At 39.1% G+C, this 21,213-nt stretch overlaps 1 protein-coding gene across 2 annotated transcripts in view; it reads left to right on the forward strand.

Annotated features, from left to right (window-relative positions):
- Positions 1–10,219: 10,219 nt before the first annotated feature.
- The window catches only part of LOC126396381 (protein strawberry notch homolog 2-like), a 76,107-nt gene continuing 65,113 nt past the window's right edge, over positions 10,220–21,213 (forward strand). For both annotated transcript variants that reach the window (XM_050054395.1, XM_050054396.1), the window contains exon 1: positions 10,220–10,375. The gene's annotated coding sequence lies outside the window, so the exon portion shown is untranslated. The remainder of the gene's footprint in view (positions 10,376–21,213) is intronic.

The following is a 21,213-nucleotide window of genomic DNA, read 5'->3' on the forward strand; positions in this document are numbered from 1 at the left end:
ATGTCTTTCTTTTATTGTATTATATGCACTGGATTGCTTGTAGTGTTATAGGCCCAAGGCAGTAATTATAATATATATTTAGGGAGACCTCCCAACGCCCCCCACACCTCAAATAGATTGATTTAAAAAATCCTATTCTACAACAGGCAACCAAAATAATCATTAGCATTAGCAATATTAACCTAACAAACAGTCATTATTATCACAAAGTATCCTCATACAGCAGGTCGTCTTACAAAAACACACATACAATGGTTCATATGTAACATGATGTAAAGTTATGTACTAAGTTATGTAGGTGAGGTTTAGGCAAGTAAAGTTTGTAGGTTAGGGTTTGGCAAGTACAATATGGTAGATTAGGTTTACGCCAGTACAGTTACGTTGGTTAAGTTTAGGTAAGTACAGTTAGGTTTAGGCAAGTACAGTTACGTAGGTTAGGTTTGGGCAAGTAAAGTTAGGATAGGTTAAGTTTAGATAAGTACAGTTATGTAGGTTAAGTTTAGGCAAGTACAGTTAAATAGGGTACGTTTAGGCAAGTACAGTTACGTAGGTTAGGTTTAGGCAAGTAAAGTTAGGATAGGTTAGGTTTAGGTAAGTACAGTTATGTAGGTTAGGTGTGGGCAGAAACAGTTACGTGGTTACGTTTAGGCAAGTACATTTAAATAGGGTACGTTTAGGCAAGTACAGTTAAATAGAGTACGTCTAGGCAAGTACAGTTAAATAGGGTACGTCTAGGCAAGAACAGTTATGTAGGTTAGGTTTAGGCAAGAACAGTTAAATAGGGTACGTCTAGGCAAGTAAAGTTACGTGGTTACGTTTAGGCCAGTACATTTAAATAGGGTACATTTAGGCAAGCACAGTTACATAGTCAAGTTTAGGCAAGTTAAGTTATGTGGTTACGTTACAGCAAGAACAGTTACCTAGGTTAGGTTTAGGTAAGTACAGTTAAATAGGTTAGGTTTAGGCAAGCACAGTTACGTGGTCAAGTTTAGGCAAGTTAAGTTATGTGGTTACGTTACAGCAAGTACAGTTATGTAGGTTAGGTTTAGGCAAGTAAAGTTAGGATATGTTAGGTTTGGTAAGTACAGTTATGTAGGTTACGTTTAGGCATGTACAGTTACAGTAAATAGGTTACGTTACAGCAAGCACAGTTACGTGGTCAAGTTTAGGAAAGTTATGTTATGTGGTTACGTTACAGCAAGTACAGGTTAGGTTTAGGTAAGTAAAGTTCGGATAGGTTAGGTTTAGGTACTGTAAGTACAGTTATGTAGGTTAAGTTTAGGCAAGTACAGTTAAATAGGCTAATTTTAGGCAAGTACAGTTAAATAGGTTAAGTTAAGGCTAGTACGCTTACGTGGTCAAGTTTAGGCAAGTTAAGTTATGTGGTTACATTACAGCAAGCACAGTTATGTGGTTACGTTTAGGCAAGTTAAGTTATGTGGTTACGTTACAGCAAGTACAGTTACGTAGGTTAGGTTTGAGAGTACAGTTATGTGGTTAAGTTTAGGCAAGTACAGTTGTTTGGTTACATTAAGGCAAGTACAGTTACTTAGGTTAGGATTTAGGGGAAAAAAAATGTGACTACAACCTTAAAATAACTCAAAGTTCACTTGGTTTCACACACACACAAATGACTGGGTCATGATTATGGGGCTTAGCCTGATTATTAGGCTACTACCAGTTCTAAAATGACAGTGTACTGCAGTTCTGCATGCAAACAATATAACCTAGTCAAAGATTAGCTGCAGATTTGCTCCTCCCAAATGTTAAATCCATGTCTATGACCTTGAATAGAGCATATTTTTAACACTTTTAATTACCTTGCTAATCTGATCCAATTTCTTTCAACGACCAAGTTACAGAATTTTATTCCATATTGTACACTTCCAGTATACATTACAACAGCTTTCCTTTGTGAAACTCAAGACCTACAATATTCCACCTCCCATACTGCTGTGGTGATATACGTACCAGTGGCTTAAAAACACAGCTGTACAAAGGTTTAATCAATCATAGGCAGAGGTGTGGGAAGCAGCAAGTTAAGGCCATGTTAGTTCAGCACTGCCCTCCATGTTTACTGGTCAAAGGTAGCGCTGCCTCGCACTGGAAAAGATTAATGTGCTCAGGGTATCTCCTGGTAAACAACATTACATCCTCGGAAAACTCACAATGTGTGCTCACAGAAGGAAAACAAATGCTGTGAGAGCAAAGGGAAGCTCCCTCGCTACCTCTCCAATTCAACAGTACAGGAAGATTTATGCACACAATACTGTTTGTTTGCAGAGTGGAAGAGCACGAGGCATATTGTATGTCAAGAGCAATTTATCAAACTCTTCTGTGCAGTCTGTATTGATTGTCAATGTCCGCAAACTCCAAAAGATATTCACACAGGAGATGTGTAAAAGTCTGTCGGAAATGAGAAATATCTCGCGGTAAAAAGTGTGTGAGGGGGGAGTGGAACATGCTTCGGTGATGCAGCACACAATCATCAACTATAGACAATACTATAAAGGCACTACCCCAATAAACATATAATCACTGAATAAGAAAATTGTCCCTTACAGCTTACAAAAGTAATTATCTCCAACATCACGTCAGATTATCTCCACAGATTCTGTTCACATGTCCTTCTTTTTGTTCCCTGTTCGTTCTCTTGCCCCTTCATGAAATGTCAGGTTTAATTATTTAAAGAGTTTACACAACTAAAGACGCAATTGGCAAGTACACTCTGAAAATCGTGGTATTAGTGGTGCTCAACATGATGGAGGATTTATGAAGTGGTCACAGTCAGAGACAGAAATATACCTTGAGCCTACAGTGTGCTCTAGTGGTGATAAGGTATACTGTCTGTCATCCAGTGGAAAGAATCACCTGCAGCATAGTTATTTAATTGTATTGTGACCGTTTTGATTGCATAGTATCAAATAATAGTATGTGTTGTGGTTGCTGTAATTGTATAGAAATCATTTATAGCTTGCCCCCCAAAACAGAAAAGTAAAAAGACATAAAATAGAGTGTATGTAGAGACTGAGCAGAAATCAGTAAATGTTATGACTTACTCTTGAAGCTCGGGAATGGTGTTCATGGCATAAAGAACGCCAAGGGCAGAAAATGAAAACAAAAAGACAAGAGTCTCCATCTCGTCAAAAGCTGTTCAGCCTCCCTCCCTGCAGAATCCACAGCACTGCTAAAAATACAACGGTTATCAATTTTAAGTCAATACAGTCTGCTCCAGCAATAGCAACACTAACATTTGATCAAATCAATATTCAAATGATGCCAAAGCATTAATATATTATGAGAACTAGAACAAATAGAAAAAATCTTTTTAAGTAGAATTAAATCACACGAATGTCACGAAATAATATCCCATAGGAGATCTGCAATTTTGAATAGAATGGGAAAAGAAGCAGAGCAGGCTCTTACCGTCTGGCTACCCTTTCGGTGGATTAATCAAATTACAGCTGGCCTAAGGCAGACATGGCCTTTACTGGGAATATAATGAAGTGGAGACAAAGAAGCTTTTGGGGGGAAAGTTATGCAATTTGGTTTTGTCAGAGATTTACATAAGTCGTATTAGTGAATAGGCCTACATTCCACTTTATGCAGCAATACACTTTCAAAGTGATACTGATTCCTGTTCTACCCAGCACTTAATGTTGGGTTTTTATGAAATGTGGGCATTGTATGCTGCCAGTGATATACTCACAAATACTAGCAGTGTTGTATGGATTGTATGCATGTGACAGGACTGTATTTATATTATCTGAAGGGTGTCAAGCATCAGGAGTGAATGGGAAACAGATTATCTTTGTGGGCTATTTTTTACTCTTTAACTTTAATTATTCATCCCAGCAAACGTTATGGACACTGAGGCCTTGAATATATGAAAATATCCATCTGTCAAGTGATATTTATCATTTCAGTAGTTCCAGAAAAGCAAAAAAATGCAGCAAATGAATATGGGTTAACTTAGTGTTTCCCAACTGGTCCAGCCACGGGGTCCAGATTTGTGCTTAATTATTAGTTCAAGGTCCACACAGTTTAATATATTCAGCGTCATACTTGCTTTTGGCCATGTTGTTGAGCCACTTTGCTGTCTCTGTTAAGTCTAACAAGACCAAATTTATGTTTTTTTCTGGAAATGAAGTTGACATCGACATGCCGCTGGGCATCAGGACCCAGGATGGTCAAAATATTGAAAGGGTTCCAGAATATAAATATCTTGGTATTTAGCTGGATCAAAAACTCACTTTTAAGCATCATATCACTGCACTTGTTACAAAGCTGCATCAGAAAATTGGGTTTGTTTTTTTTTTATAAATATAGAGATAATTTTGTCCTGCAGGAAGCGGGTAATTGAGGCAGTCTTCTTGTCAGTTTTGGATTATGGTGATGTCATTTATCAACATCCATCTGCTTCCACCCTAAAATCACTGGATGCTGTTTACCACTCAGCTTTAAGATTCATCACTGGTGACAGTTATTCTACTCATCATTGTATCTTGTACGAAAAACTTGGGTGGACTTCCCTGTCTGTCAGACATGATAGGCATTGGTTTCTCTTTGTTTATAAGGCCCTTATTGGAAGGCTTCCTCATTACCTTAGCTCCTTATTGAGGCGGTGAAGTGGTAGACACCCGACCTGCTCCTCTGATTTTCTTATGCTGGAAGTACCATGTCCACATACTGAATTTGGAAAAACTGCATTAAGCTTCTGCGCAGCTCACAGTTGGAATGAGGGCTTGCTCTCAATGATCCTCCGAATTCAAATAAAGGTTGATTGAAGCATCTGTCCATTATTCACCCTCTCTACAGCATGTAACTGCATTTCAAAATAAAATCTGGTGCCGGGAATTCACTGTACTTGACCCATGACCCACTTTTCGATCACGACCCACTGGGCTAACTTAACATGATTGAAATTAACCAGTTTGAGTTTTGCCAGTGGCGCCCCCAGAAAATTTTCATAGCGGCCAGATAGGGACATCCATTGAAAATCTTGGGGTGGCAAACCTAAAGCTGTAACTGAATTTCAGGAGTTCAGTTATGTTGTTGAAATATACATGCTAGTCGAAAACCATGTCATACTGATAAGCTTTGGTTTCTTATGTTACAGTTTATATTACTAATTATCTGATGCAAATTTTTGAGTTCCACAATAATCCTACTTTAATATGCTATATATCTATACATGTTAGACAATTTATTTCTCTTCTAAAAGAATTCTTTTCCTCAAAAAAAGACTAACATAGAACTTTCATTTAAAGGAGTACATTGACTGTAAGGAACCAAACATTTATTGTGAAAAGCCTTTTCAAGTTGAGGGAAGACTTGTGGGTACCCATAGAGTCCATTTTCATGCAGATATCTCTCTAGGGAGAGTTCAAGGGACCTCTTTGAAAATGGCCAAGTCAGTTAATCTCTCAATAAAATGTAGCCTTTGGAACGTTATTTAGCCCCCTTCCCATAAAGCTATGCCAACATCTTGGTTCCATGAATACCTTTGGTACTTTGTAGCTTTGCGCCAGCTTACAACATGAGTGTGCCCCAGCCTCTTAAAGACAGTAATACCAGCCTCCAGTTATTTTCACCAGGGGGGGCTAGTAGGTGGGCAAGCAATTGTATAAACCGACACAATGCCCCCCCCCCCACCCCGGCCCCATCTTGAGTGTGCCACTGGGGTTTTATAACAAACACTGTTTTGCTTCTTCTGCAAAGGTAATTAAAACAGAGGAAGTGTATTTGAGATCCTCTCGACTGAGAGTGCGTCTGCTGTTCTATTAACAGTAACTAACTTGCATAAGAGTCACAGCGAAGAGCAGCTGAATAGGCAAAAAATGCGAAAGAAGAATAGTTCTGCAGTTCTGTCAGCAACACAGTTATTACATACCATTCTGGACGTGACATATAACGGGCAGTTAACAGGAAGTGGGAAGTATTTCTGCAGTGCTTTCTTCAGTCGTGATTGAAATTGCTCAATGGAGGCAAATCCTCATTGTGGCTTTGCTTCATGTGCTTTTTCTCAGCCCCTGGAATTACTGCTTGCTGCTTAAACTCTTCAGTTACTGTGTTCAAACAGTCATGACTTCAAAATCCAGTTCACCTAGAAGTTCACTCAGTGTTTGCAGTGTGTTTCCAGTAGGGTGCACCAAATTCAAACTAAAAGAACAGATTCTTCACCAATTGAATTTCAGGTAGTTTTGAGATATAAAATCAAGAAATATTAAAACTGTCCTGGATTGTCTCTCAGCATTGCATAGGAACTGGTACATCACAGGTTTCTGCCATTATTGTGTTGATCCAGTAAGGTTAGATCAAGATTACGTTAGTCTGTACTCAAGTGGTCCTCACTGAGCTAACATGCACTATAAAGGTGTAACTAAAACAAGCCAGGATGCTGCTTTTACATCCTGTATCACCAACCACCACCTTGCTGACGTAAGACAATACAACAGTATCAGACAGGGAAGACAAAGCACAGCCCTTCCAGTATCTCTCACAAACAGTACCTTAAATTTGAACACAAATGCACACACACACACGTGCACACACACACGTGCATGCACACACACACATACACCGCCCTTTACTTCCCACCACTCTCCTTTGTTGGGAAAAGGGGGGACTGTTATACCAGGAAAGCAGTGGCAATGTGTGTTTGCTGGAAACAACTGGAGCTCTTCCAGCTTTGTCGTTCAATATCGTAGAATGGACAGATGGATGCCAAAATGAGACAGCGACCTGCGGGAGGGAGATGAACATGTACTCCATTTAACATCTAAAATGAAATACACTAATAACCGCCTGCGGGGAAGGAATCTAAGTGATTTGCAAAAATGAAAATACACAATAATGAAACATATTTGTTTCCAGTTCCACGGAAAATCAAGACACAAAACGGCTAAGCATATAACACGAGTCAATCCATAGGTCTTTTTGTGGATAAAGTTTTTACGACCCACCTTATTCTCCTTTTTTATAGCATACTTTTATGTCCTTTTTGCATTACATTTATTTTTTATTCTATTGTGTATTGGTATCACTTTGTCCTTTGCTACTTAATGCAGCTGTGAAGTGTTTTTTCTTCTGAGTCATCTCTGATTTTACCCAGTGAGCACTTCTCTGCATTAGTTATTCATTAGCTGTGATAATTACTATCATTAGTAGTGGGAGTGATAGTAATAATCCGACCAGCAGCAGTGGTATTGTGGCTAAATTTAGACCCACTGCCTCTTAAAGTGAGACAGAAAACAATGGCTAAACTTTACAATACCAGATATGATTACAGAAAGAAATTATGTAATGAAAATGAAAATTAAGATTTATATTTGTGTTTATGTTTATTTAGAAAGGGACAGTGCACATGAATTAACATTGATTGATTGATTGTCTTTATTTCAAACATGTAAACAGTGAAAACAAAAACAAGAAACAGGTAGACAAGTAAATAAATAACTTAATTAAAATAAACAAACAGACAACAAAAACAAAAAAGACAAAAGGATGGAATTTGGATCCTCCACACGTTTCACATGCTCGAAAGGGGGTAGGAGGAAGTGTGAACTTTTCTAGTCCTACTCCTTAACTCAGATATAAGACTAGATTATCAATATTATATTATTAATATATTAATTTTTATTTAAAAAAAAAAAGCTTTAATAGATATAAATACAAAGTATGATCTAAAATGTATGTAAATATGTATGATACAAATACAATGCAGATTACAAAAGCTATAATTTCATTATGTAAAATAATGTATAAGTGTGTGTAAATATGTATAATTACAATGTTCACAAATACAGTGTTCGTTATTAAAGCTATATAATAATGTCATAGATAAAATACTGTATAAATATATATAAATAGATATACATACAAATACGTAGCTATATAGTAATTTCATTATGTAAAATGATTTATAAATGTGTATAAATATGCAGAAATACCAATACAATGTACATACATATATACACACACATATACATATATATAAACATACATACACACACACACACACACACACTACACACATATTTACAGTTAACGAGGCTCTTCCAGATTCCTGTACCTTGCAAATATGATGTCCTTATATTTATTTTTAAACGGTCTTATATTTTGGCTTTTCTGTACTTCCACACTTAACCTGGTCCACAATTTAACTCTATAAATGGAGATACAGAAGCTCTTTTTTGTTGTGCAGGTGTGGCAAACCTTTAAGTTTAATTGTCCCCCTTAACTTATAACCCCTCTCCCTTTCAGAAAACATTTCCTGTATGTTTTTGATCATGATCAGTTAAGTCATGTAAATGTGCCAGATTTAGCCAAACAGGCTAATTTTCATTTGCAGTTTCTGGCAGGTTGATGGTATGTGTGTGTATATAAGACATAAGCATTAACTGACTTAGATCTTGCACCAAAAATATATATATATATAGAGAGAGGGAAAAGGTTGTCTGTTATGAAAAAAGAGACAAAAATAAATTAACTGTCACCCTAAATAGCCAGTTTCAAGTGTTGCAGCCATAAATACTATAGAAAGTATGAGTATAGTTAACGTCTCATGGTGGAACATTTTTGTAGGCTATAGACTTCTTTCCTAGAATGATTTAGTTGAAAAGGCCTGACTTAGTTTTCAGATATTGTAAAATGGAATGGCTCCATTAACTCCAAAAGTCTGTTATAGTTCATACAAAATTACACATGAATGTTTAGTGTTGCATAAACCATACCATATGGTAAACCAACCTAAACACAGTTTGCCTATAATTTTTATTTGCAGAATAGAGTTTAAACATCCTACTCTTACAGATATGTCACTTAGCAAATAAGCTGGACAGGCTAATTTTCATTTGCAGTCCCTGGCAGGTTGATGGTATATGTGTATATAAGAAAATGACATTAAATGACTTAGATCTCGTGCCAAAAAAAATATATAGAGAGAGGAAAGGTTGTCTGTTATGAAAAAAAGAGACAAAAATAAATAAGCTCTAACCCTAAACAGCCAATTTCAAATGTTGCAGTACTACTTGCAAGTACTATATAAAGTATGAGTAGGGCCTATATAATAGTTAACATCTCATGGAGGAACATTTCTTTATAGACCTCTCTCCTAAAATGATTTAGTAAAGAAGGCCAGACTAAATTTTCAGATACAACTCAATGTAACGTCTCAATTAATTTCAAAAGCCTTTTACTGTTATAGGTCATACACAGGGGCGTAAATATAGACAGTGCAGGCAGTGTGGTTGCACTGGGGCCCATGAGGTGGAGGGGGCCGACCACCACCTGGAAATACGCCTGTGTTCAAAGAAGAACTCACATTTAAACAAAAATGCTGCTATTTTTCATACATGCCCTAAATGAGGCAAACCCATCTCCATCATGGTTTTCTGGTTTTGTAAAACAGTGTCAATCTATAAGAAATTATAAACTTATTCTACATAAACTATTTAAAAAACTAGAATTTACCAATAAAAAAAACTATCAAGTTAAAGTAATAATTTCCTATTTTCTTCTGCGTAAGTAGATTTGTCTTACGCAGATATGTAACGATGATTGCTGTGTAATATGTATGTTAATGTGTCCAATATCAAGTATCTGCAAGTGGATGTAACGTAAAAGCAGCAGTAAGACACACTGTGCTAAAATATATAAAACTGTGTGTGTGTGTGTGTGTGTGTGTGTGCTTCATAACTTGTAATTGGGGCGTAATAGGGCCCCTCATAATAGCGTGCACTGGGGCCCATTGTAACTACCTTATGCCACTGGTCATACAAACTTACACAAGGATGTTTAGTATTGCATAAACCATACCATAGGGTAAACCAACCTAAACACAGTTTGCCTATAATTTTCATTTGCAGGATAGAGTTTAAACATTCTACTCTTACAGATATGTCACTTAACAAATTAGTAACACCAAATGGCATTAAGTAACAGATTTATAGTAAGTTTCTGTCTAAGCTTATTATTATTAGGTCATAATTATTTAATGCGTTGACACTAAGGCCAATAACTGAGCTGTGACTGGTTCATTTCCCGTCTCATCTGCCATCATGTTTATTTATTTAGTTATTTATTTATTCTAACTTGCAGCATTGGTTCAGGTGTGCCAAATATCACCGTGATGAACTATTTATGGCCTGGCTGTTTGCTGCTCGCGATCACCGAGCGGCACTGCGCGTGACGACAGCGGCGGAAATATTTTTTCGCTATTCAAAATGGCACCGTCTCAATCAGGAAGTGGAGAAAACAACTAAGAAGAATAAGTTGGATAAAATCCCGTATTTCTGTTACTTTGACGCGAGTCTTCGTTCAGAATCGGCCCGTGTGATCGGGGTTTGGATTGAGAATAAGAAACATACTGACGGTAAGTGTATTTCGGGGATATTGCGAAAAGGCGAGCGACACATCGGCAGATGCCTTACAACAAGATGCGTTCTGGGCAGCCTCTCCTAGACGCGCACGTTTTCAACGACGGGCTACGCCGGTTCTTCAACGGTTGCCCTCAGCTTAGCGTTATCACAGGCGACGTTATCGGTAAACTTGGAGTTAGTTGGAGCCAAAGGAAGTTGGGATATCTGTAGCAAATAAAAAGACACTCAGCACTGTTGATATGTCGGCGTTAATATGCCACCGTCAAGAAAGGCCACCAGCTAACCAAGCTAGCTAGTTACCATGTAGCTAGCTAGTAATAAGCTATTGCCTTGGTAGTAGTTAAACGGCAAGTAACGTTAATGTGGTTCATCAAAAACAATCCGTGCTAACGCTACTTTTAAAAGATCAACATGCTAGTTTGTGTGCTTGCTACACAAACTTTTTATCACAGTGTAAGGAAATGAAAGCTTTTCCTCAGCAAACTAACTAAATAGATAGTGACGTTAATCCAATAACATACGCAGGCAATGTACAAAACGAACATACCCAAAGTCAGAAAAGGGCTACAAGCTATGCTAACCTAGCTAGCGCAATTGGCTCTCCGAAGTATACCCAGTATTATCAAACAAGTGTAAAATGTTGCTCTATTTTTCTGTCCGTGACTGTTAGCCGATGAATTGAAGCGGACAGTACTGTAATGTTTTGTAGCCAACGTTTGTTCCCTTGCTAGCGCTTGTTAAAGGTACCGTTTGTCGATGGGCAAGCTAACAGTAGTGGCAGTAACACTGTAACGTAAGCCTTGGCTGCGTTTCTTTGTGCTGTGCGGAGACCAATGAGCCTCTGTACCTTTCTTTATAAGAAGCCACATTTCGGCTTAGTACGGTACCGGCTGTGTGAAACCGTTGCCTCACATTCACGTAAATGTATACGCACTTTAAAGTGTAAACATGAACACAGGAGGACATACGCTAGAGCTAGTTGTAGGGAAGGCAATGTAATGTTTTATTCTAATGAGGGCCACTTTGAGTTACCTGGAAATTCATGTAGTTCTCAGAAAGCTTTCGGGAGTTGTTGCACCGGCTTGTGCCTGGCAGGTACTGTCATTACATTCATAGTTAAGGAAAGAAACAGCAAAGTAAAATAGATGTAGCATTTGTAGGTTAGTTTTGCTGTGCTTAGTGACAAACCTCTGTCGGCTACGCAGCCAGTTGTGTAATGGCAGCTAATTGTAAACATTGTATGTAACTTAAATTAAACGGTGTTAGAGCTTAGCTTAATAATTAAATGCTTGCCAATGAAGAAGCAGGCATACTGTGTATGATTAAGTGTACCCTGCCTGCATTATGCCACCGTGCCACCATGAAGTGCTACTATGACTTAAGGATAAACATGTCACTGGTGATTTCTTTAATTTCATAGCTTCTGTTTTAAGATAAGAATAAACACCTGACCTAATAATATTGGCTTGATATGTGACAGAAATACTGGGGTGTCTGGGGGTGACTTTGAAAACAGGAGGAGCGACCAGGAGGAAATGAAAATAGCTTTCAAAAGCTGTCCCCCCCAGTTCGTTTTCTTTCCTGCAATTTTCCCTCTTGAGATTCCAGTGTGTCTGTTGCCTGCAGCCAAGGCTAGTCAGGCCTCATGCAAGCCTTGACACAGTAGATGAGGTTGCTATGATGGCTGGCTATTTTTCTAATTATGTCATACCCCCCCCCCCCACACACACACACATGTCCCTCCCCCTTGATGGGTACTATTTTGTAAAGTGAATGACATGGTAGGTTCCTGTCTTTTACTCTAGTGCCCTTAACCCCAGTGACGTGGTGAGTGGCCTTGGTGTCACTTGCTGTCATATCCCTCTAGCAGCCAGGTCCGTCTCTCTCTCTCAATATAGGTTTTAATAGCAACAGGCAGGCTGTTAAACTACTGGATTGTCAAGCAGAAATATAGGCTAACAATCACAAGTCACTGCTCCTTGTAATGTTTCACGTGTCTGCAACCTCGACGACTAAATCTAATTAGATGGCTGTACTCGGAGACAACCCTACAGGCAGTAAAATGCCTTTGTCATGTAGTGCCTTTTTTGTTTTGTTCTGTCTTTCAGTTGAAACAAGCTAATAGTAATTCACAAAATAGTTGACATATGTCGCATATATAATACTAGCTACTTTTGGTTACCAGTGTGCCTTGTAATATTTTAAGGATTTGTGCAAATACCTGCCCCGTGTCCAGGGCTGCAAGAGTAGTCACAGTAAAGGTAACTTGTGCTAAACAGTGCTTGTGTGTGAGAGTTAAGTTGCATGTTGTTGCTGCACTGCCCCTCTTTTTCTAATCTCCCACTGTTTCAGACAATTGATGGCTGCCTGCCCTGCAGGCGCTCTGAAGGCCACAACACACCAGATCTGTTTATACTGTGTTTAGAGCCTAAGGATGATACACAGAGAACATGGGGGTATTTCACTAAGCAGGATTAGCAAGTTGGCCCGATGACTTTAAAGTGTTAAGACGTATCTTCTGAAATGTTAATTTTCATGAATGTTCTTAAATGTAATGTTCCAATTTTGTTTATTGCATTTGGATAATTATTATCAGGAAATAGCATTCACATTTTTTGTTTGCATTTAAGTTATTATAACACTCCCTGGTCGTGTGAGCTTACACAGCTGTGATCCACGGCTCAACCGTGGCTCATGCCCCTTGCTCTTTGTGACTTGGCCTCCATTCTTCCCCTGCCTTCATCTTTGCTAGCCCTTTTTCACTCCCCTCTTCAATTGGTGCCAGTGATAAATCTAATTTATGGCCTGTAGGCTGATTAGAGTGAGAGTGAAAAATGCGGAGTGGAGGAGGGGATTCGGGGCTAGGTAATACATTTGATTCAGTTCCTGCTTTCCCGGAATCTGGCCTTCATTAGATAATAGTTCATGTATTAAACATAACGTAGATGTTTTGGTCAGAAACAAGTGAAAGAACAAGTGACGGTTGTTGGGAATTAGGGGCCATAGTGTTCGCTTCTACACTGTGACAAGAAACAAACAGGTCCTTGACAATGGACTGTTTGAGTATCCCATGTCCCAACTAGTATCCCGACCTGGAGGCTATGTGGATCTCTCCCAAGCCACATAAGAGCTCTGTAAGAGATGACTGAAATGCAGGAGAGCATGCCACACTCTGGCGTTCCTTTTCACCACTTTGCCTTATGGTTTTCTGTGGAAAAAGCGTGTCAACATCCTTCTTAGAAAAGCAAACAGTGATTCCAGTATGGGACTCATCCAGGAAGGAAACATGAGAGAAATATTAGTGCCTGCGTTGACAGATGACAGGGTACCTTGTGTGTCATTGTTTCAGTTATCAGCATGGATTTATAACCAGCCCCATGTGATAAACAGGGAAGGAAAAAACAAACAGTCATTTGAATGTTGACATACAATGTAGACTGTAAAATGTTTGGAGTAACGTGTTGGTGAGGTGTCACATATGCCACATTTTACACCCGAAGAATTCTGATCGACTGTTTCACAGCATATGGCTGTTCTGCTTGCATGGGAGTCTTATAGCAGACTTGATGATCCACAATACGCTTTCACACAAGATAAATACATCAAATGTGAAATGTCCAATTTGACCCTATTCAACTGGGCAGCCTATAACACATGCAGGTTTGACCGTGATCTTACGGTGGGTTGTTGATATAGGTCACTTGACATAGGACCCTTTTGATTTGGGTGTTTTGCCTATGATGAATTTAAAAGTATTAGTGGTATTTGCATATATGATGGAGGATTTGTTTTGATGTAATCCTAGATGTTTGCAAATTAGCAAGCTTTCATCTTTTAGTGTTTGTCATTGAGTGCAAACTTGATTACAGCATTCTTAAAAACACTTTTATTCACATTGTAGTCAGTATTGTCGTTAGCAGTGGGTTTAATTGTATTGAAGTTAAAATATATTCTGAAATTAATTAGGCTGTCCTGAGTACCACTTTTTGGGCATCGAATTTTCAGTCGTGATTAATGAAAGCTTCGATGGGGCTTGGGTGGGGGGTGTAAATGAGAGACAAGGACATCAGTAGATGCACCCAAAACATGACAATTAGCCACTTTGTTAGCACGCAGGTTGCATGTTAGCCATAATAGCTAGAAGAAAAAAAGACTTAGAAAGATGGCTAAGCTGTATACAGCTTTTAGATGTTTTGCTAAGCTCATCATGGATTTGTGTCATACCAATTTCCTTTGGCATATGTGGCACCTGACTTTTGAAGGTCATCTTTGCAAATTTTGAAACTATTCCAGACATTTTTTGAATCTTGTTTGCTGATATAAAAAATCTGTCACAGTGTCCCTGTTTGAATGGTGCTAAACGTTCACTAAGTTTAAATGTCCTGTCAGAGAATAACAAAAGCTAATTCATGTTGATGCTTAATGAATGATGTTGGATAACTATTTCATAATTTATGGTATATTTTTGGGGGCTATGCATGTATATATACAAAATATATACAGAAAACCCCAGAACATTCAAATACTGATTTTGATGTCGATTTCCATGGCAACGATTGAAGCTTTGAAGCATTTGGGTCAGCCCTAGAAATTCACAACCTAACTGCAGAAATTTCTGTGTGATACACACACTTCTGCCTGAGCGGTCATCATTGAAGTGGAACAAGACAAAAACAAAGTTCTTTGTTATGTGGACTTTTTAAAACTAGCTAAAGGTGAACACACTGAGCTTTTTCCTTGACCACAAATGTTTCACAAATCAGTTTACTGTAACAACAGTTAAGTTGAGGATGGAGACAGTCCCTTCCTGGTGAGAGGGTACAAAGTCAGCAGATATGATGACTGCGCACCACACCTTTTACAAAGCATAAGAATTTCTCACTTTTATTTTAAATTATTTGGAATTTCTGGTCTTTGTTCCTTAAAAAGGCAGGAAGGCAGTGTGCTGCCATTGTGCTCATTAGAAGTGCATTTGCATTTTAACTGTAATTGTCCCTATACAAAGACGTTACAGGATACCCCGAGGCCTATGGTTTGGTGAAGATTTACGGTCAATACAATATCAGTAAATGTTTGCTATCTTTGTTTACTAGAGGACTGCCAATAAATTGATCCCCAGGATATGTATTTTAAGTGTGTCCGTTAGGGAGAGATAAACAGCAGAAAGATAGTAGTGGTCAGCTCATTCTGACACACATCTTCTCGCAGTATGTTCAGTTTCGTTGACACCGTGTGCTACATTTTGACCTGCTTCGTCCTGCCCTATATATGTATTTGTGCTGCTGGCAGACGGGTTTATTTACTTTTTCTAGCCTACCTTTGTCCTCAAAAAATCGTTCAATTAATCTCACATGACATGGTCCAGTCGGATTTATGTGTGCTGTTTTTATTTTGTTTTTCAAGTGAGGCAACAGTTAGTCTTTTCCTTGTCTTCAACCCATCCTTCACAGTTATGGAGGTTGGATTTGTGAGAAGATTAAGTGGATTAGAGCCAGAAGAGAATGAGTCCTGGCAAGCACTACCACAGTTTTTTTTCACTGGGGTAGAATAATGCAGAACGACACTGGAATTCGGAGTTCTTAGGCGATACGGAAATTGATATTTGAGAGTTTAAGAAATACTGTGTTGGCTGAAATGAATTTTTTACATGAACACATTATATTTTAAATAACTTTGAACAAAGCGATTACCTAACTTTGTTTTTAAAAGAACTGTGACCAAGCTGAATGGGGCACTTTGCAGTTGAAAATTAAACTTGTCTGTACTCTCTGTTTCCACCTTAACACTTTTACAACATTTTTTTAGAACGAATTGTCCCCGTCTGGCTAATTTTCTGCATGGCTTACCGGCTTGAAGTGGTTTTACTGTTCAAGAGTACGACAGCAGCCTCAGTCGATACCAGACAGATAACCTGAATTGAACTGATGTTGGCATAGCAAAGTGGCGCAGAAGGACAGACACAGACAGACTCCCTGATGCTGTGCATGTGGTGCAATATTCTCACGCCTTTTAGAGTAGGTCACTGCAGAGGGGCAGAGTCTGGATTTGAACAGTGGCAGGGCACACTAAGAAAACTAAAACACTTACATTGGCATCTTACAGCAATTTACTCTCGAGCACGATGAGATTATATCATTATTTGCTGATGTAATTTTTAATTTATGTAAGGAGCACAAGCTGTTTAAATTCTGAGGCACATGTTTCCTCCTGTTCCCATTTCAGGATGAGCCTCAGTCGGTGCTCGTGAATGCCTCCTATCCTGTTTTCAATTCAGCAGTCCAGATTCTGCGTCCCTGTGCTGTGTTGCTTGCTTGCGAAATGTGCATCCGATAGCTTTTGCCTGGTGTTTTGACTGACTCCCCGAATAACCATGACTGAGAGGGGTGGGCAGGGGGTGGAGATTCGGAGTCAGGGAACCAGCTGCCTCCAATCAGCAGCAGAATTCATCTGGGGGTCAGGCTGGGTGAGAGAGAGAAAGAAAAATGAACATAAGGAAAATGGGGACATGGCTAGCACATGGCAAGAGAGGGATTGTGATGGAAATAGGAAAACAACAGACTATCATTACAAAGAAGAAAGAGGGATAGTGATGGAAATGGGGATGCAGGCAATGTCAGTGAGAGAATATGGGGCTGGCAATGGCAACAGTATAGAGTGTGAGGGTGATGGAAATGGAGAGGGAGATGGTCCATATTTTGAGAATAGAAAGGGCTGGTATGGTTAGACTATGGCTTGAAGGTGGGAAGTATCCGATGCAGAGTGTTGTTTCTGCGCTGATGTTTGCACATTAAAAGGCAACATTGCATTGAGAGTTAAGTTTTTTTGTTTATTTAACTGTAACTGCAAGCAGTCTGATAATAATATTATAAATGGGCAGACATGATAATATGTCTGTAAGTCAAACATACATTGTTTGATTTGAGAGCCAACACAAAATTAAATGGAGTAATTATGATACACACAGTGTATACAAGGTTCAACATTTACCGTGGCTGAATGGCACGTGGCCACAAAGTCTTACTCTGTGGCCACCAAATATCGCCTGTAGGTGTCCCACCAAGTGTTCCATGATGATCTCTACTGAGAATGAGCCTGTGTCTTTAATGAGATTACCTGTCTAAATATAGTCAGAAAAAAAAATCTCATACTGCAAGCCTTGACAATGCAATTCATTTGCGTGTTTTAGTACAACAAAGGTTCCCTCAAGTTTTTATCATTACATTTTTTGAAACTTTTCCATAACTTTCCCATAAAACCCAATTTCCATGACTTCATTTCAGTAGTTTAAAATGGGTAGGACTACCTGGACATCTTGAAATGCATAGAATTTATACCTTATCTTTCAATCAAATGTGTATATTTGATTGACTCACCAGGTATCATGTTGTGAATGACCAACCTGTTTATAGCCAACTGTTTGATTTAGGATTTAGATTTAATTGGAGAAACAGGCTGATGCTGCCATGCTGTTGCACTGTGCTGCAGCAGCCTCCCACTCAAGCTAGCTATCCATCAGTGGTAACTGTCACCAGCATCAGTTAGTGGTTTACCACACTGACAATGAATATTCACATTTCTTATTTGCATTTTCCATTTTGTGTCCTGAAGAGCCAGCACCATTCTTGCCCCCAAAAGGGGCTGTGAGGCAACAATGGTCTGGTCTGTGTATATCGTGATACTGTTGATGTTTCAATGGTCACGCAGCGCAGCACTTGATATTAAATTAGTAATACAAGAAACGTATTACATAAAAACGTTAGACATGTTTTGGGATTAACATATTTTAAACAATAGCCAAAAGAATGCATATAAAAAACTAAAACGGTTAATCTAATTTCATAACTTTTCCAAGAATTTCAAGACCGTGGGAACTCTGTACAACATTCAGCAAAAACAGCAAACTGTACTTGTTGCAGGCTAGCTTAGGCTTGAGACTGAAGATGTACTGCTGTCCCAGTGACGATAGAAAATATGTTCGGGATGAATATAGATCATTCCTGGGACGCCTCCAGGGAAGGTCTATGCTCTAGTACGTTTTCGTTTACTGAAGTGTCACAGTTAAGGAAGGCATTGTTATGCTTCGTTAAATTGCCTCTTCTGTAGGCTGTTGTTTTAAAATATACATTTGGGCCATCCAGGTGGCAATCTCTGCAGCTAAAAAATGAAGCCAACATGGAAGTGCCAAAAACTGCAGTTCTTTGAGCAGTCACTTGACATTCATGTGAAAATGCCCAACTTTATAGCAGAAATAAACATGTTTACTGCCTGGTACAAGAAACACTTTTGTCTCTGAAGCTACTTTCAACATGACAACTTCAGGGTTGATTTCTCTTTTTTATAACTCACCTATTTACATTTTAATAAAGGTTTAAAGTTATGCATAATTAAGGGCTGCTTTGAGCGAAAGGTTGCCTGGTGGGAGAAATTTTCCTCTAGGTCTTTCTAACAGGAATATTAAGGTTAGGAAAAAAGTCGTAAATGGGGTTTAAATGAATTGATTTCTGTCAGAAAGGGCTTTCTTGAAAAAAGCCTGTGAGGGAAACTTCTCCCATGTGTAAACCAAGCTTCAAATGGGAGTCCACAAACCAGTGGCTGATGTCACGGTAGCTACAGCCATTATTTTAGCAGTCTATGTGGGCATCAAAAATTTACTTTGGCCACTAAATTTGGGGGCTTGGTGTCCTGTGGGGGGCAGTGTTTAAAAATGTGTCACCCCTTTTCTCAAGTTAGCACTTTAAATGTGGCTTCTTTGCTTCCTTAACGTCATCGGCTGAAACAGAAAGACAGAAGAGAAGCACGCACACTTTGCATACAGTTGTGAGAAAATGCTTTCAGAATCAATTGCTTGCACCTTAATTATGTGCACAAACAAATTGCTATGTCCAGCCTTCTGTGTTTAAAGAGTACTACTTATGTATACAAATTTGTTTAAGTAAAATAAGCTATTGTCTGTTCACCTAACTAGTTAAACTGGAGCAATAAAGGGTGGAGAGCTGCACTCTGTTAGCATGTGTCATCATCCTTCTATTCCAAGGAAATTAGATGTCAGAAGAAAACGGGGCAAAGAGGCAGCTAAGTGGATCGTTCTCTCTCTGATCTAGTCAGCCTTTGATCTATTTCTGGTGGGTGCTGCTGCTGCTGCTGGTGGTGGTAGAAGTAGAGGGATTTGCTCCTAAAATGAGTGTCATGAAGCCATTGCAAACCCAGTGTTTGTGATCTTTTTTTCTACCTCCCGCTCTTTGCACCGCTCTGCTCCGGCCTTGATTGTCAAACTCCTCTCTGCCCTCACCTTTCTTTCTTCTTTCTTCATCTCCCACAACAAAGGCATCCTCTGAGCCACGAGAGCTTGATTAAGTCCCCCCATTATGGATAAATCACTTTAATGTCTCATTCAGCTGGTGTTTGTGGGCACAAAGATATTTATCATCATGGCAAAACGGTGCTGAATAGCCACTTGGAGTGGGTTGATGAGAATCTAATTAGGATTAATCGCGATCCCTTTGTAAGTAACTAAATCTTTGAACCCTGCCTTTCAGTCAGACCAAATCATTCAAATGACTGCCTGTTTTTTCAATGTGTTCCTGCGTGCTGTCCCAGTCCAGAGAGCCTCTTTGATAAATATTTGAACGGGCGAAATGCAATAACAACAGGCTCTTAAAACCCAATTTGTTTCCATTTCCCGGCTTTTGATAAGACAGCAGATTCGGTTACACAGTCATTCGATCATTATTCTCTATCCAGTGTCCTACCCGCTCACTGGGCTGTCCACAGCCCCTTTATGGCAGTGTCTGTAATACTGAATGGGAATTGTGGTTGTGGGGAGGGGAACAAGAACAGATTGGTAGCTAATGTCTATGTCCTTGTATTTATGTGCTTAAGGCTATGTGTCATGCATGTGTGTGGATTTGTGCATGTGCCGAGGCCTTTTGTGTTGAAAAAAGGCGCTAATTAATAATGTAGGCGGTTGTGAATGACGAAGCCTTGCATTTCCCTGGGAAGTAACTTGTTCCTTTTATGAATATTTCATCAGAGTAGCTAATGAATCCAGCCAGTCTAGGCAATCATAACCAACTAACAGCCCCCTTGCTGCTCTGGTGTAAAGCAGCTGGGCCTTGATCATTTCTAACCTGATTACTGGTGATGCTGATGGACTCAGATTGGTGATGAGTGAGTGTCGTGCGTTGGATTGAATGCTTGTTGTCAGCTGACTTGTTAGCCTTTAAGACTGATGCAGACTACAACAGGAGAGTGACAGATGCCTACAGAGGACTGTTACAAGAAAAACTTCTGTGTACAATGCATGCACTCTTACTGTACATGCATGTGTATTGAAAGTGCAGCTCTCTTGCTTAAAACGTCACGCAGTAATTCCTTCCGTGACTGTTTTGTCTAGGATTCCTTTTTACTGGCCTTTCCACTTATGTGCTGGCCTTACACTAAAGATTTCACTGTCTCAGACAAGTTTCCAATGTCAGAATTAAATTTATGACAGTTATACCTCAGTCGGTGTGCACTCAGCCCAAGTTATTCCATTGAAATCGAACACGTTTAATGTTATCGTAAGTTTTAGTTTGATGATGTGAACATTGTCAACAGCCAGTAGGTGTGCGCTTCCCAGCCCCAAACAAGAAGCAGCCAATTCAGGTAGACAGTAAACATGGAGGGGACTCTTGGACACTCTTCTCTTGGACTGTGGAAAAGGAGGAAAAACAGGTGGAGTTGTAGGGTGAATAAGAGTGCGTTGAATTTGGCACCTATTTGATCCACCAGCAGACACCTATTTTAATGAGAGATCTTAATTTTTGAAATTGTTGGCCTTTCATTCCCACAG

The sequence above is a fragment of the Epinephelus moara genome, chromosome 10 (assembly GCF_006386435.1).
Source record: "Epinephelus moara isolate mb chromosome 10, YSFRI_EMoa_1.0, whole genome shotgun sequence".
Classification (NCBI taxonomy): Eukaryota; Metazoa; Chordata; class Actinopteri; order Perciformes; family Serranidae; genus Epinephelus; species Epinephelus moara.